The sequence below is a fragment of the Procambarus clarkii genome, chromosome 17 (genome assembly GCF_040958095.1).
Source record: "Procambarus clarkii isolate CNS0578487 chromosome 17, FALCON_Pclarkii_2.0, whole genome shotgun sequence".
Taxonomy (NCBI): Eukaryota; Metazoa; Arthropoda; class Malacostraca; order Decapoda; family Cambaridae; genus Procambarus; species Procambarus clarkii.
In genome coordinates this window covers 48895595-48910964 of record NC_091166.1, presented here as the reverse complement: position 1 = coordinate 48910964, position 15370 = coordinate 48895595, and the positions used below count along the sequence as shown (strand labels likewise).

The window sequence follows — 15370 nt, the reverse complement described above, 5'->3', positions numbered from 1 at the left end:
CTGATTAAACTTCAAACTTGAGAGATATGAACATTCCTGAACACTCATGGTATGAACACTCATAACGTGAACACTGACAGTTCTGCAGGTAATAGCGCAATAATTCCCCATCGTTAAATACATATGTAATTCTGCGTGCAAATTATTGCACAGAACGGTTGGGCTTGTTCTTGACTCGCAATCGGGAATCCCCGCTTCGAATCCCGGGCAGGACAGAAGCGGTTGGGCACGTTTCCTTTCACTTAATGCCTCGGTGCATTTAGCAGTAACCTAAGAGTTAGTCAGCCTGTTTGTGGTTTTGTATCCTGAGGCGGGTCACTAGTTTCACCTTAAGGGGGGTGGGGCTAAATATAAACCTAACGTATATACATTCACAGGCTGCCTGTCCCCGACAAAACGAATTAACATACACTGAAAATCCAAATCAAATTATTATTATAAGGTATAGGTAAATTCATATTTACTATAGTTTACCCTTTAATATTAAACAAAGAAAACTAGTCACATGAAAGAGAATTTTTATCATAAACTATTTTAAAATGAAATTGCTTGTTCCTTATTTTTGCTTATTATTCATTTCATCTTTTTCATTCTTCCCATGCTACTGTTCCTCCTCCCATGCTTTTATCAAATTTTTTTCACCATCATTATATACCACTTAACAATTTAGCAGTCCCCGTGGCGCAGTGGTAAGACACCAGCCCGTCCTCTTAAGGTTTCCAAACGTCAAAAAATTGTCGTATTAAAATTTCGCGAGACGTTTTCTATTACAATTTTTGTCCTTGGGTCAAATATACGTCAAAATGCGACGTTCCATTAGGAGGACGGACCCGTGCTTCGCGAGCGCTTTGGCCTGGGTTCGTATCCTGGCCGGGGAGGATTGACTGGGTACCAATCCTTAATTGTAGCTTCTGTTCACCCAGCAGTGAATGGGTACGTTGGTTTTTAAACGATTTGGCGGGTCGTATTCCGGGGATAATTAGGATTAAGGCTGAAAGCCTGAGACGCTGTGCGTGCTGGTGGCTGTACAAGAATGTAACAACTCTTGTGTGTGTGTGTTCATCTAGTTGTGCTGGTGGGAGTGGAGCTCTGGCGCTTTCGGCCCGCCTCTCAACTCTCAATCGATCAACCTTTTTTCCTCCAAACACACACACACGTGATCACCACATCCAAGATTCTCAAGGGAATCGACAGGGTAGATAAAGACAGTCTATTTAACACAAGGGGCACACGCACTAGGGGACACAGGTGGAAACTGAGTGCCCAAATGAGCCACAGAGATATTAGAAAGAACTTTTTTAGTGTCAGAGTGGTTGACAAATTGAATGCATTAGGAAGTGATGTGGTGGAGGCTGACTCCATACACAGTTTCAAGTGTAGATATGATAGAGCCCAGTAGGCTCAGGAATCTGTACATTAGTTGATTGACCATTAAGAAGCGGGACCAAAGAGCCACAGCTCAACCCCCGCAAGCACAACTAGGTTAGTACAACTAGGTAAGTACAGGGGGGCCGGTGGCTGAGTGGACAGCACGCTAGATGCGTGCTCCTGTGGTCCCGGGTTCGATTCCGGGCGCCGGCAAGAAACAATGGGCAAAGTTTCTTTCACCCTATGCCCCTGTTACCTAGCAGTAAATAGGTAATCAGCTGCACAGCGTCAGTCAGTCAGCGGAACACAACACCCCAAGTAATACAGGTTGAGAAGGTATCCCTCCCACTTGGCCTGGTGTTGGGCTGTGGTTGTTCACCAACCACATCAATACACACCAGTTTACTGACCAACCAGCAAGTATACATTACCCCTCAACACAGTCCACGACTAAAGTAAACTCCCAGTGTATATAAACAAATCCACAAGGGCCGTGACGAGGATTCGAACCTGCGTCCGGGTATATTATACACCGAGAAGGAGGGGGGGTATACATCGTATGTAAACTGTATATCTATGTCTTTACACTCTTACATACAACATTGTATTTCCCCCCCCTGTATTGGCCTCCGTAGGTTTGGTGGGTTGCTTGGGTTCGTATGTTTATTGCTAGGCTAAACACTTGTATTTTGTATGGAGTGTCAAAGCTAGAGAACATACAGCGAATACAAGAAGTTGGTTTTAATTGGTGTATGAGGTGAAGAATGAGGGACCTGGCTGTCCTGTATGTCATACCTCTGACATACAGGCCTGTATGGCCGAGTATGGTCAAGTATGTGACCCTCATCACTCCCATGACCTAGAATGGGTCAGCAGCATATCTGTGACCTCATTAACTATGACCTTTGACCCCGAGAGCCTCCGGATATGAACACACAGAGAGGTTTTAATAATTCATTGATGACGTCAGTTCCCCCCCCCCCCCTAGTACAGATTGTGTCAGGGTTTCACGATGGGTTGGAGGGAGGGGGGGTAGGAGATATTATATATATATATATATAATAAAATATATATATAATAAAATATATATATATATATATATATATATATATATATATATATATATATATATATATATATATATAACTGAAAACTCACACCCCAGAAGTGACTCGAACCCATACTCCCAGAAGCAACGCATCTGGTATGTACAAGACGCCTTAATCCACTTGACCATCACGACCGGACATAATGAGGTGATAGCCGAGGCTATTTGAACCACCCCACCGCCGGCACTCGGATAGTTATCTTGGGCATAACTATCCGAGTGCCGGCGGTGGGGTGGTTCAAATAGCCTCGGCTATCACCTCATTATGTCCGGTCGTGATGGTCAAGTGGATTAAGGCGTCTTGTACATACCAGATGCGTTGCTTCTGGGAGTATGGGTTCGAGTCACTTCTGGGGTGTGAGTTTTCAGTTGCATATGTCCTGGGGACCATTCAGGCTTGTTCGCATATATATATATATATATATATATATATATATATATATATATATATATATATATATATATATATATATATATATATATATATATATATATATATATATAGTTACGATAATCTGCTTGAAGAGATTAGGCCTGCTCTTTCCTACCATCAAGCTACTTCAGTACATCTAAAACATCTAAATACTACAAGCAAGTGTAGTAAATATTGAATCAAATACGCTTTGCCAGGTGCAAATGTATCATCACACTCGCTCTCCACCCTCCCCCCCCCCCCCCCTCCCACGTCGCCGATCACCAAACAACCATTTGCAGCCTGCCTGCTTCTGATTGGTGAATCGACGTCTGCACCACTGCACCTCAGCGCCCTCTACCTAGCTGATGTCCGGGCCTGAACCAGCCATTGAAGTTAGAATATCCTTGTGCTCTCAAGCTGTGAACAACCAACTGATATACACTCTGTGTATTGGTGGAGGTTCTCAGTTAGCGCCATATTCCCAGCACCTGTTTATCATTTTCTGTCTATATTTTATATGTAGAGTAACGTCATCACAGTTCTTATGTTATATGTTTTTGACATGTTAATTTACGCTGTACATAGACAAGGAATTGTCTTATTCATAATTTGTTTTTAAGTTAAAGTTTCATTGTTCATACTGTGTGTTTTGCTTGTCTTGCCTTACTTTACCACAGACAACAAGCCAAGCAGTCAACATTTTTTTTTCCTCTAAATGTGATTTGGCTGATGTTAATGCCTATATATATATATATGTACGATGTGCCTTGCTACGGCAAACTGCCCCAAAAAAATCACCTAGCCACTTTGACTAGACGGTAAAGCAACAGTCTCGCTTCATGCAGGTCGGCGTTCAATCCCCGATCGTCCCAGTAAGTGGTTGGGCACCATTCCTTTCTCCCCCCCCCCCGTCCCATCCCAACTCCTTATCCTGATCCTTTCCAAGTGCTATAAAGTCGTAATGGCTTGACGCTTTTCCCTTGATAATTAAATAAAATAAAAATACCAAAAAACTCAGAAAAAAATAGACCAATAGAATCAATATTCTTAAACTTTCCATCCTAGAAGTCTGGGCTAACAAGCCGCAGAGCTTCTTAGATAGAGGGAAAAAAAATTTCATTATATTTATGCCCTGAGAAGTTATGAGCAATTCTGACACTTTAAAAAAAAAAAAAAAAAAAAAATTCATGAAATTAACTTTTCATGTTGGTGAACATAACGAGTGAACATAATGTTGGTGAATAAAATAATGAGAAATAATGCATTCCATTTGTTAACTACACTGACAAAATTCTGTCTCTATGGCTCATTTAGAAACTCAATTTTCACCTGTGTCCCGTAGTGCGTGTGCCCCTTGTATTAAATACATTCCCTTTGTCTACCTTATCAATTCCTTTGAGAATCTTGTATGTGGTGATCGTGTCCTAACTCTACTGTCTTCTCTCCTGTGTACTCACCTAGTTGTGTTTGCGGGGGTCGAGCTGTGTGTGTTTACACACACACACACACACACACACTAATTTACACTCTCAAGAGAGAGTACACGCAAGTGGGAGCACACGCACGCACCTCAAGTCCACAGAAGGAGAGGCCACCTTTAGTTCCCATTTTGGTTGGTTAAGACAGCCACCTCCATCAAAATGTTAAATATACCGACCCAATTAAAGATGAAGCAATTAGTCTGGGCGGACCAGGAGCCACCACCAGTGCCTTGTAGAACACGCTACACTATTAACACAGTTAGTAGAACATGAGAATCAGCGCAGCTGCAGAAGACCTTAACCCTTACATGGCAGCTCCTATTTATATCTAAGTGTGTAGATATATATACATATACACAAACATGTCTAACCTACGCTTGAAACAATAGAGGGATCGCCCGTCTATTGAGTTACCCCTGTAATTTGGCACCATAAATCAACAAACCTATTTCCAAACCAGTATTTACCCAGGTCTTTCCTGATTGTAAACTTATTCAGTGTGGTACTGTTGAGTATAGACTTCCACAGTACTTGCACTCCACTGACGGATCTCTGAAGTAGCTGCAATTGTACTGTATAGAAATAAGATTTTTAAACCCAAATAGAATAAATTCAATGAATATTAATTGGTTAAAGTTTAGATTCAGAAATAATCTGGGTAAATACTGGTTAGAAAATAGGGTTTGTTGATTTATTGAATAAATTACTAAATTCGTTTGCATATATATATATATATATATATTTTTCATTTTTTTTAGACCAATATTTATCTGCTGGGTCGCTACTGATTCACTTTTTTATTCCCAGTTATGTAGTATATATTAAATTTTCTCCGAGAAATATTACTACTACACATTTGTCTGTCATTGTGGAATAACTTATCAGTTATTTCTGTAATCTTCTAATTGATCCCCCGTGTTCGTCACTCATCCCATTGACGCGATGATAACTACCGAACTATAGCACAAGTGTACTTAACTCCTCACTTGTAATACTTGTGGTAATACTTAGAATAATTGTGGTAATATCTGGTTGATACCTGGTTGATGGGGTTCTGAGAGTTCTTCTACTCCCCAAGCCCGGCCCGAGGCCAGACTTGATTTGTGAGAGTTTGGTCCACCAGGCTGTTGCTTGGAGCGGCCCGCAGGCCCACATACCCACCACAGCCCGGTTGGTCCGGCACTCCTTGTATTACCTACGGGTGTTGTGTTGATGCTCACCCCTTGCCACACATTACTAACTCTCTCTCGATAATATTTAAAAGTATTTAAAAATCATTTTTAACCTAATATTTTATCTTCAGTTTCCAAGCTCGATTATCGTCATGTTTGCAATTGTCTCCAGTTGTCAATTTGCTAAGACAGGGTGCATGAATTGCACCTCACAGCGCTGGAGGACAGAGCTAAGAGAGACATGATTATGACATACAAAATTCTCAGGGGGATTGACAGTGTAGATAAAGATCGGGTATTTAACACGGCTGGTACACGCCCAAGGGAACACGTGTGGAAATCTAGTAACCATCTTGAGGTTATCTTGAGATGATTTCGGGGCTTTAGTGTCCCCGCGGCCCGGTCCTCGACCAGGCCTCCAACCCCAGGAGCAGCCCGTGACAGCTAACTGACACCCAGGTACCTATTTTACTGCTAGGTAACAGGGGCATAGGGTGAAAGAAACTCTGCCCATTGTTTCTCGCCGGCGCCTGGGATCGAACCCAGGACCACAGGATCACAAGCCCAGCGTGCTGTCCGCTCGGCCGACCGGCTCCGAGTGCCATCGAGTAAGGGCACCTGACAGCTGAGGGTGTGGCACTTCGGATTCGTAGTCCTGAGGTTCCGGGTTCGATCCCCGGTGGAGGCGGAGAGAAATGGGCGAAAAGTTTCTTTCACCCTGATGCCCCTGTTACCTAGCAGTAAACAGGTACCTGGGAGTCAGACAGCTGCTACAGGCTGCTTCCTGGGGATGTGTAACAAAAAGGAAGCCTGGTGGAGGACTGGACCGCGGGGACGCTAAGACCCGAAATCAAGATAACCCAAATAGTTACTCTACAGGGACGTTAGAAAAGAACTTTTTCAGTGTCAGAGTAGTTAACAGATGGAATGCATTAGGCAGTGATGTGGTGGAGGCTGACTCCATACACAGTTTCAGATGTAGATATGATAGAACCCAGTAGGCTCAGGAACCTGTACACCAGTTGATTGATGGTTGAGAGGCGGGACCAGAGAGCCAGAGCTCAACCCCAACAAGCACAACTAGGTGAGTGCACAGTACCACTACAACACCAGAACATCAGTACACAGGACCACCACCAGGGGGGGGGAGGGTAAGAATGCGGAAATCACTATAAAAGGGGAACAGACAATTGAATACATTGAACTTAATCTTGCATGTTGTTTAATGGTCGCCGGGGTGATATTGGGGAGGGGGGGGGGGGGTGTGGTGTGAGGAGGGGGAGGGAAAGTAGTGCCAGCTCCTACACGCCCCCCCCCCCCACCACTGTCAACCCCCCACAGCACACAGTGGCACGCCCTCTCCCCCCCCTACCCCCATACTCAACCCCCCCTCCACAAACACCTCCTACATTCCCCCTATACCCCTCTCCCCCTCCCCTACACACTACCCCGAATACAATACGGAAATGTTTTAAAAGGAGTCAGCTGACCTCCCCCCCCCCCGGGTAAGGCAAAATGCCCCCGCCCCGGGTCAGCCCCCCCCCCCGGGTCAGTTCTTCTCGCGTCTCATTGATATTAACAACCATAAGTGAAAGAAATATTGAATAATAAATTTATCTAATAGTCTCTAACAGTGTCTGGTAAGTTTCCAATACAATTATAAAAATAAAAATTTAAATCACACAAGAACAAAACTTCTGCAATAAGTAAAATCCGCACGCCGTGCTCCAAACGTATTTAAACAGTAGATGGGGGGGGGATGGGGGTAGCCGGCTGTGCCCGGGTCTCTCTACCCTCCCTCATTTCCCTCACCCTCTCCCTTACCTCTCCCCTCTCCACCTTTCCTCCCCCAATCCTTCCATCTCCCCCAGCATCCTAACCTCCCCGCCCTCTCTCTTTCAATCTCAGAAAATTACAGAGCATTGAAAAATTACTGGATTGGGAAAAGCTCCACGGAAAACACCTCCACAATTTCAGACTTCATGAAAATCACATGGGGGTTGCTATGACTGTTGATACTTCATAGTGGCACAAGGGCCGACCCTGACCCATCTATGACATAGCCCCCCCCCCCACACTACCATCTTTGCAAGGTGTTTGAGGATAGTCTCAAACACCGGGCCTCCTGCTCTTGACACACTATATATGATAAAGATAAATAAAAGATACTCATTATATAATGTGCTTTGGAATCCTTAACATTTAGAAGTAGGGTTCAAGGAATCACTGTAGCTCAATGGTCTACGTCCTTGACTTGCAACCGTTGGGCCAGGTTTGGATTTGTGAACTAGATAGAAAAGATGAGGCACCTGATGCATCTGTTCCCCTAGCAGTATATATAGGTACTTTGAAGTTAGGCTAACCTCAAGATTGCATCCTGGGTAGGGACACTATTCACAGGCTTCCTGTCCCCGACAACGGGAGTTATTATAACAATATGGTGAACTATTTCAAACTATTTCTCAAGGTTTTGAAACATAGATGTACAAGAGAAAACCGATTTAAGCAGTGACTGAACAATTCCCTCCGTCCAGCAACACCATCTCTCCTGGGGACCTCTCTACCAAATATCTCTATTTTTAGAACAAATATTCATACCAAAAAAATATGTATAGAAGAAACCAAGCAAATTGGACGCATTTTGCAATTCTATCCGCTTATAGAAAACAAAAGGGCGTCCAAAATGTCCTTGTCCGGGAATTGAATCCTATTAAAGCATTATACCAAGGAGACGATCCCACAAGTGGCGCCATGGCTTACTTCATATATACACTTTCCTGCGTTTACTTCTTCTGTATTATTTATGTTGTATGTTTGCTGGAAATAATACAATAAGTTATGCCCTAGATGCTGTGTATATGGGTAGATTTATACAATATATAAATTAACTTTTTACCAAATACACATCAACATGGTTTAATATATTGCATGTATGCAAATTATTGTATCCTTAAGAGAAAACGTTTACCCGCCCAAGGGTTGGAGGTCAGACTATTGTAGTTAGCGTCACGCACCTTTCATGGTGGATTGTGGGTGTGTGGCCAGTGTCAGAATGTTGGGGTCGACTCCAGTACCCGCCTGTAAGGAGGCTCGACTCCTCTCACCACCACCACTATGACTGATGCCTGAAATGTTTCTCTCATTGTATCGCTGTTTTAAAAATTATTACTAGGCTGTTACCCTCCTTGAATCATCATCAATGACATCGTTTCTAAGTCGATAATGGTGATTGGTCGTCGATTCAATATTCGAGAATATATTTTTCCCCACTAAGAGCGAGGGAGGGGAAAGGGGGGAAGTGAGGTGAGAATGAGAGGGGACGGAGAGAAACAAGCAGTTGGAGACCCGGGCAGCGCCGGGTGCCCGTCAAGTTATTATACAGCTGTAGTGTCCTCGTTGAGCAAGAGAGGGGACTTGGCAACCCCCAACAATCGTCCCAATATTTTAACACCCTCCATATAGCAGGGGTACCACCTCTCTTCCAATTGTAGAGGGCCCTTAGCCTCGGAGAAGTGAATAAAGAGTATTTCAGAGAAGACCTTGTGGGTTTTTTCCCTCCCTCTCTGAACTCTCTCTAGTATTATCTTCTACCACCCCCTGCTGTATTATTTTATACAGCATGAATGTTTTTGTATTATACATCAAATATCCAGGAGGTACATTACTGAGTAAGAGCAGAGGGAAGAGGGCCTCCCAAACACCTCTTAACATAGACACTTGGGCCACTTGGGCCATGCTTCAGTAAAAGGTGTTAGGTTATTTATACCGAGGACAGTCAAGCAAGCCGAGTGGTGGGAAGGTTCTAGAAGCTCTGGGGGAAGGTGGGGAGGGGGTTCAGGGGGGTAAGGGGTGTTGGTATGTTAGCAGGGGGGAGGGGCTTTTGGAACGTGTTGGAAAAGGGGGGGTTGGTTGGTGGGTTGTGTTGCACAGATTAAACCAATGTTGCTTGTCTAATGGAACCAGGGGAGTGTGTGTGGGGGAGCAGGGGGAGGTGGTATGTTGGGGGGGCAGAGGGGTCTTCAAGCGTGCCAACTAGTCCCCTCCCCCCCCCCCATACGAGCGGTTACACGCCTTCTTAAGACCTTGTGAAACTGTCAACTTAAACCTTCAAGTTGAAAATAAAGAAAATTACCACTTGGCATGAGTAGGGTTTGTGGCTTGACCTCCCCCCACTGTGCCACTGTGGGGGCTTGACCCCCTGTACCACTGTGGGGGCTTGACCTCCCCCCCCTGTGTGGTTGACCTCCCCCCCCCCTGTGTGCTTGACACCCCCTGTACCAATAAGGGGGCTTGACCTTCCCCCACTGTGGGGGCTTGACCTCCCCCCGCTGTGGGGGCTTGACCCCCTGTACCACTGTGGGGGTTTGACCTCCCCCCCCTGTGTGCTTGACACCCCCTGTACCAATAAGGGGGCTTGACCTTCTAATGTAAATTCTGATGAAAGACCTGGTATGCTAATAACAGTGAAGTGACCTCAGGAGCAAAATGTCATCGATTATTAGTGATGAATTCAAGGAATGTTAATCCACGAGTCAGAACACACAAGGAGGTGATGAGCCCTCCACCTAGCGGCGTGCACTCCGACTCATCGGTCCATTCATCACACAAGTGAAACGAAAAGGGGGAATAATCAGTAGAAAGCGCCAAGCCATTACGCGCTATAGAGCACTGGGAAGGGGTCAGGATAAGGATTTGAGATGGGACGGAGGGAGGGAAAGGAATGGTGCCCAACCATTTTGGGACGGTCGGGGGATTGAACGCCGACCTGCATGAAGCGAGACCGTCGCTCTACCGTCCAGCCCCCAAGTGGTTGGACACAATTGCTGGAGACGACTCATGTTGACGTCTACGGAACTGTGTTAATCACCTTCTGGCAGTCAAGGAAGATGACCTCCATCCATATATCACTATTGTTACCTTTTACGACTCCAATCAGTAACATTCGTGTGTTTGTACAATAAAATCTTTGACTTTTTTTTCCTTTACTGTTCCGAGATCGAGTCCCATATACCCATTATTATTTAGTTCACATAACCCATAAGGGGTACGGGCGCCACCAGTTAAGAATCTCTGCATCAGGTTAAGCTAATTATCGTGGCTAGCACTCTGCATGGAAAGGCTGGGGGGGGGGGGGGGGGAATACTGGCTTGTGACACTATGGTTGTTGCCCTCGCTGAGCACCCGGCGGCTTTCTGTCCCCCGCCCCCTTCCCCCTCGGGGGTCACTAGATTGATGTTGGCATCTCAGGTAAATTCTGCAGTGTGCACGTGCGTGTGTATATGCGTGCACGCGCGTGCAGCGGGACACGTAGTGTGTGTGTGTGTGTGTGTGTGTGTGTGTGTGTGTGTGTGTGTGTGTGTGTGTGTGTATGTGTGTGTGTGTGTGTGTGTGTGTGTGTGTGTGTGTGTGTGTGTGTGTGTGTGTGTGTGGGGACAAGCAAAAGGGGGGGGGGAGGTATTTATACCACACAACTGTGCCCACGCAACCACCTCCCCCCCTCCCCCCCTCTCCCCCTCCCCTCCTTCTCTCCCCCTTCTCTCCCCCTTCTCTCCCCCTCCCTCCCCCCCCCCACAACAGGCAAACACAATCCTGGCATTGGTGATTTGATAATGCAATCTTTCTATGCCTCTATTTATTACTTTTTTCAAGTCTTAGCAAAATACTAAATGTAGTCCAAAAAGGTTGAGAACCGTTTATATATTTTAGCTATTGAGAGGAAATAATGTTGGTTCTTGGTGATGGGATCGTGTCCCTCAGTCTACCCTCTCTCATGGTCGCCTGGAACCCACCTGAAGGTTCTCACCCTCTTCCAGTTGACATAATTTACATGACTCCTCGGGTATATTCCTCGGTAGGGCGCTCCCACGCCTCACCCTGAGGGAGGGGGGGAGAGAGAGACAGACACACAGAGAGGGACAGAGACACAGAGAGACAGAGACACAGAGACACAGATAAAGGGAGAGAGAGACTTTACTTAAGCCAGTAACCTCGTCTATACTGGTCTAACCTCACCTAACAGGTGTACTAGAGCCCTGAAATTACAGGTACTAATTCCCTCGTTAAAGCACCCTAGCTAACTATCGACTTCACCTGCCTTGATATAGAGGACTACTTTAGCCAGGATGTTCACCTGACTTAATCAATCAAACTTGACGACTAACAAGCCCCCAGGTGTATCAACTATACATCTGCCTTCCATACTAGCAGACAGCTCCCAATTGTCTCTATTACTCATTCCTTTCTTGACTTGGGTGATTCACCTATGCCTTAAATTACCTCCTTCCAGAGTTAAATCAATATTATCAGAAGAGGAGGGAAGGGGGTGACCATTCCTTGCCCCCTCCCCATTCTTTGCCCCCGCCCCTCCTCCCGGGTTGAGAATAGCTGGGTGTTAAGCTAGCATGAATACCAGGACAGCTAGTCTAAGAATAGAGCCAGTGTGGGCCGCTGCACGCCAGAGCCTGGACAATACAGCGGTGGTGGCTGCAGTACAGGTAGAGGTACAGCGGTACAAGGAGCACACAGGTGCACAAAGGGGAAGGGAAGGGGGGAGAGGGAAAGACAGGTGTGGTAAGGTGTAGACAGCTGTGTGAGGAGCAGAGGTACCAGCAGCCGCAGGGTGTGGGGAGCACATCTGTTGCAATATCACTCATAAGGGAAAAACCTGATAATGCTGTCTTCTGCACTATACCTGATAGATTGCGTCCTACACTACCCGATAGACTGCGTCCTGCACCGATAGACTGCGTGCAATACTGCCTGATAGAGGAGCAATCTCGGGAGTTGACGCCTTCTAAGGAGGCGGGAGCCTAGCAGATTATGACCCTTTAGGGCGACCCCGCTCCGAGGACAAGCAGCTTGTCCTCGGTGTAACACACAGGGGGGGACCCACACACGGACCCCCCTACCCTGGGGCCCCACACAGGCCCTCCCCCTCACCCCTGGGGCCTACACAGAACCCCCACCCCCAGGGGCCCACAGAAGACCCCCCGGGGTTTAATGTGGGTTCAATGGAAAACAGGTTTAATGTATAATGAAACGGACGAGTGTGAGTGGCACTGTGTCAGAGGACCAGTGCCAGGAGGCACCGTGGTGGTGGTATATTTATCAACGAGATACTTTCACGGTCATCAGCTGGCACCCACGCCAGGGGGGGGGATGGGGGGGTGGGAGAGAGAGGGACAGAGGAGGGAGAGAGAGAGAGAGAGAGAGAGAGAGAGAGAGAGAGAGAGAGAGAGAGAGAGAGAGAGAGAGAGAGAGAGAGAGAGAGAGAGAGAGAAAAGAGAGAGAGCACACAAGAGAAAGAGACAGAAAGAAAAAGAAAGAGAAAGAAAGAGCCACCCGTGTTAAATATTTTGACTGTATCGTGTCCGTGTCACATCCCCTCCCTCCCCCCCCCCCTCCCCTGCGTGGGGGGAGGGAGATGGGTGAGGGAGGTGGGGGGGGGGGGGAGGGATCTGAAACGCAGGGACACAGGAATGAATGTATTTGCACAGTTTAATTTTGCTGTATGGGTGGAGGGGTTAAGCTTCAGCTCCTGTGCCCCGACTCGTGGGCCTCTCACCTAACACTGGTGTACGACATATTCACAGCAACCCGTCCTCTTAAAGATAACGTCACTTTTCGCTGGTATGCGCGCGCTATGGCCAAAAATGGACGTAATTTGAAATGAAATCGGCTCACGAAAGTGATGTAGGTCCCGTTTTCTGTTTGAGTCCTCTGGCTTACTCAGTTAAGTTAGATGAAACTTTCAATTAACGTTTTTCATGGACGTTTTGAAACCTTGAGAAACTTCCTAACCTACCAGAGGACCCTTAACTTACTGTTAAGTTAAGTTCCGGGCCATTAGAACATTTAGTTTCCACCCGTATCTTCCATTCCTTCCCTCCGAGTATTACTGACGTCGTGATCATATCTCGCTTGCTTTTACCATTTTCCAGTGACGTGAGGTTCGGCAAATTTGCTTTGTTCGATTAACTTGCGCCTCTCAGCTCCGGGACCAGTCTGGGGGCAAGCAAGACAATTGTTGGAGCAGCCTTGCAGCGGCCCCCAGCGTTACGGAGCCGTGTGGGCGCCCCGGGGACCGTCGCGTCGTGACTACCTCTCACTTCCCTGTCATCACCAGTCCCGTTGTCGGGGACAGGAAGCCTGTACTTGGTCTGATCCAGGTCTCCCTAGACCACCTACTGACCTTGCTCACCATGCAGGCCACAACAGTTACCTAACTCTCGCCTACCTCTTTACTGCCAGCTGAACAAAGGCATCAAATGAAAGGAAATACGCCCCAACCGTTTCGGTCCTACCCAGGTATTGAACTCAGGTTGTGAGCCGAGGACGAAGACCACTGTACTAAAGGACCCCTTCCAGATTGTACACATCCCACCATCTACTGCCAGCGACCACTTGCATTACCTTGCATTTGCTGGAATTGAACTCTAGCTATTCCTTGTAGGACCATTCCTGCAATTTAGCCAAGTTCCCTTTGCAATACCTTGCAAACAGAGTTCTTGTTGCCTCTGGACTGACCCTTATCAAACTGCATTATTAAAAAATTAAAAAGGCTGCAAGGACTCCGGTGAAAACCCGCCAATATTGACCCTCCCCGTGACTATAATGATCACCAGTCATGCTAGGCTAGGCAGGTTTGTCTAGTTTCCCGCGCTTTTGGCGACCCACCACCCCTAAAAAAAAAAAAAAAAAAAAAAAAAAAAAAAAAAAAAACTTGCAAGTGAGACGTGAGGCACTCAAAGGTCGGTACAACGATGGTTCACTCGTAACGGGGCTTCCAAGTCGACTTATTTACCTCAATTTACCTGAAGGTCACTTCGAGTGGCCTGGACGAGGACAGGAGGCCGGCCGGGTGCATGAAGGACCAGCCCCGTTATACTTGGGTACAGAGTGCAACAGGTGTCGGGGCGAGACCGGTTGGGCGCTCCCTCTAGTTCTTATGGAGGGAGGGGGGGGAAGGGGGCAGGTGTGTCGTATAACCTGGCAGGTAATGGCTCAACCAGAATACATCGTTAGGGTAGGATAGTTAAGTTGGCCTGGGTTGGGTTGCGGAGAAAGGGGAAGGGAGAAGGAAAGCGATAAGAGAAAGAAATGAAAGTAAACGCGCCATAATATTGACAGTTTGTAAGCATCAGCCTCGGCACTTTAGCTGGGATGCTGAGGTCTGTACATCTCTGGTGAGATGAGACGGTTGGACGCCTTACGGAGTGGCGAGTGAAGACGTGAGTTTACCGTCACCACTGTGAGGGGGGGAGGAGGGGGCAGGTGGTAGACTGTGGGTGGTGTGTTGAGTGTAAGGGGGAGGGGGGGGGGGGGTGAATGCAGTCACAGATGTGCTGGAGGAATGCCAGGAAACACTTAGTTATCCAAAGTGTCTGTGACCACGTGCTTCAGACCCGTGTACACATCACCACTTTTGGGGTCTTTGATTACGAGGACGGGCTACACACACACACACACACACACACACACACACACACACACACACACACACACACACACACACACACACACACACACACACACACGTGGGGGGCCGCTGTTCGAGTCAGCGAGAGCCCAGGCGACTGAAGAGTAACAACAGTAATGTGTGTACATGACCGTGAGCTAGAGAGCCTCCACAGTCCTCGTCATTAAACAACAACATTCCAACTTGAGGCCGAGAGAACAACAAACTCAAAATATCAAGGAAACAGGATTCGAACTGCTTGAAATTTGGATTTATTCAAGAACCAGGCAGTGAGCGAGGGTAGCCAATGATGCCAGGTGAGTCCTTCCACACTCTCAACACACAATCAAAACATCACGATTTAACTAG

At 46.7% G+C, this 15370-nt stretch overlaps 2 protein-coding genes across 2 annotated transcripts in view; one reads left to right on the top strand and one right to left on the bottom strand.

Annotated features, from left to right (window-relative positions):
- Positions 1 to 15370, top strand: part of asun (integrator complex subunit 13 asun) — a 476385-nt gene that overhangs the window by 185252 nt on the left and 275763 nt on the right. The gene's annotated exons all lie outside the window — the stretch shown is intronic.
- Positions 1 to 15370, bottom strand: part of LOC123772428 (uncharacterized) — a 126583-nt gene that overhangs the window by 74839 nt on the left and 36374 nt on the right. The gene's annotated exons all lie outside the window — the stretch shown is intronic.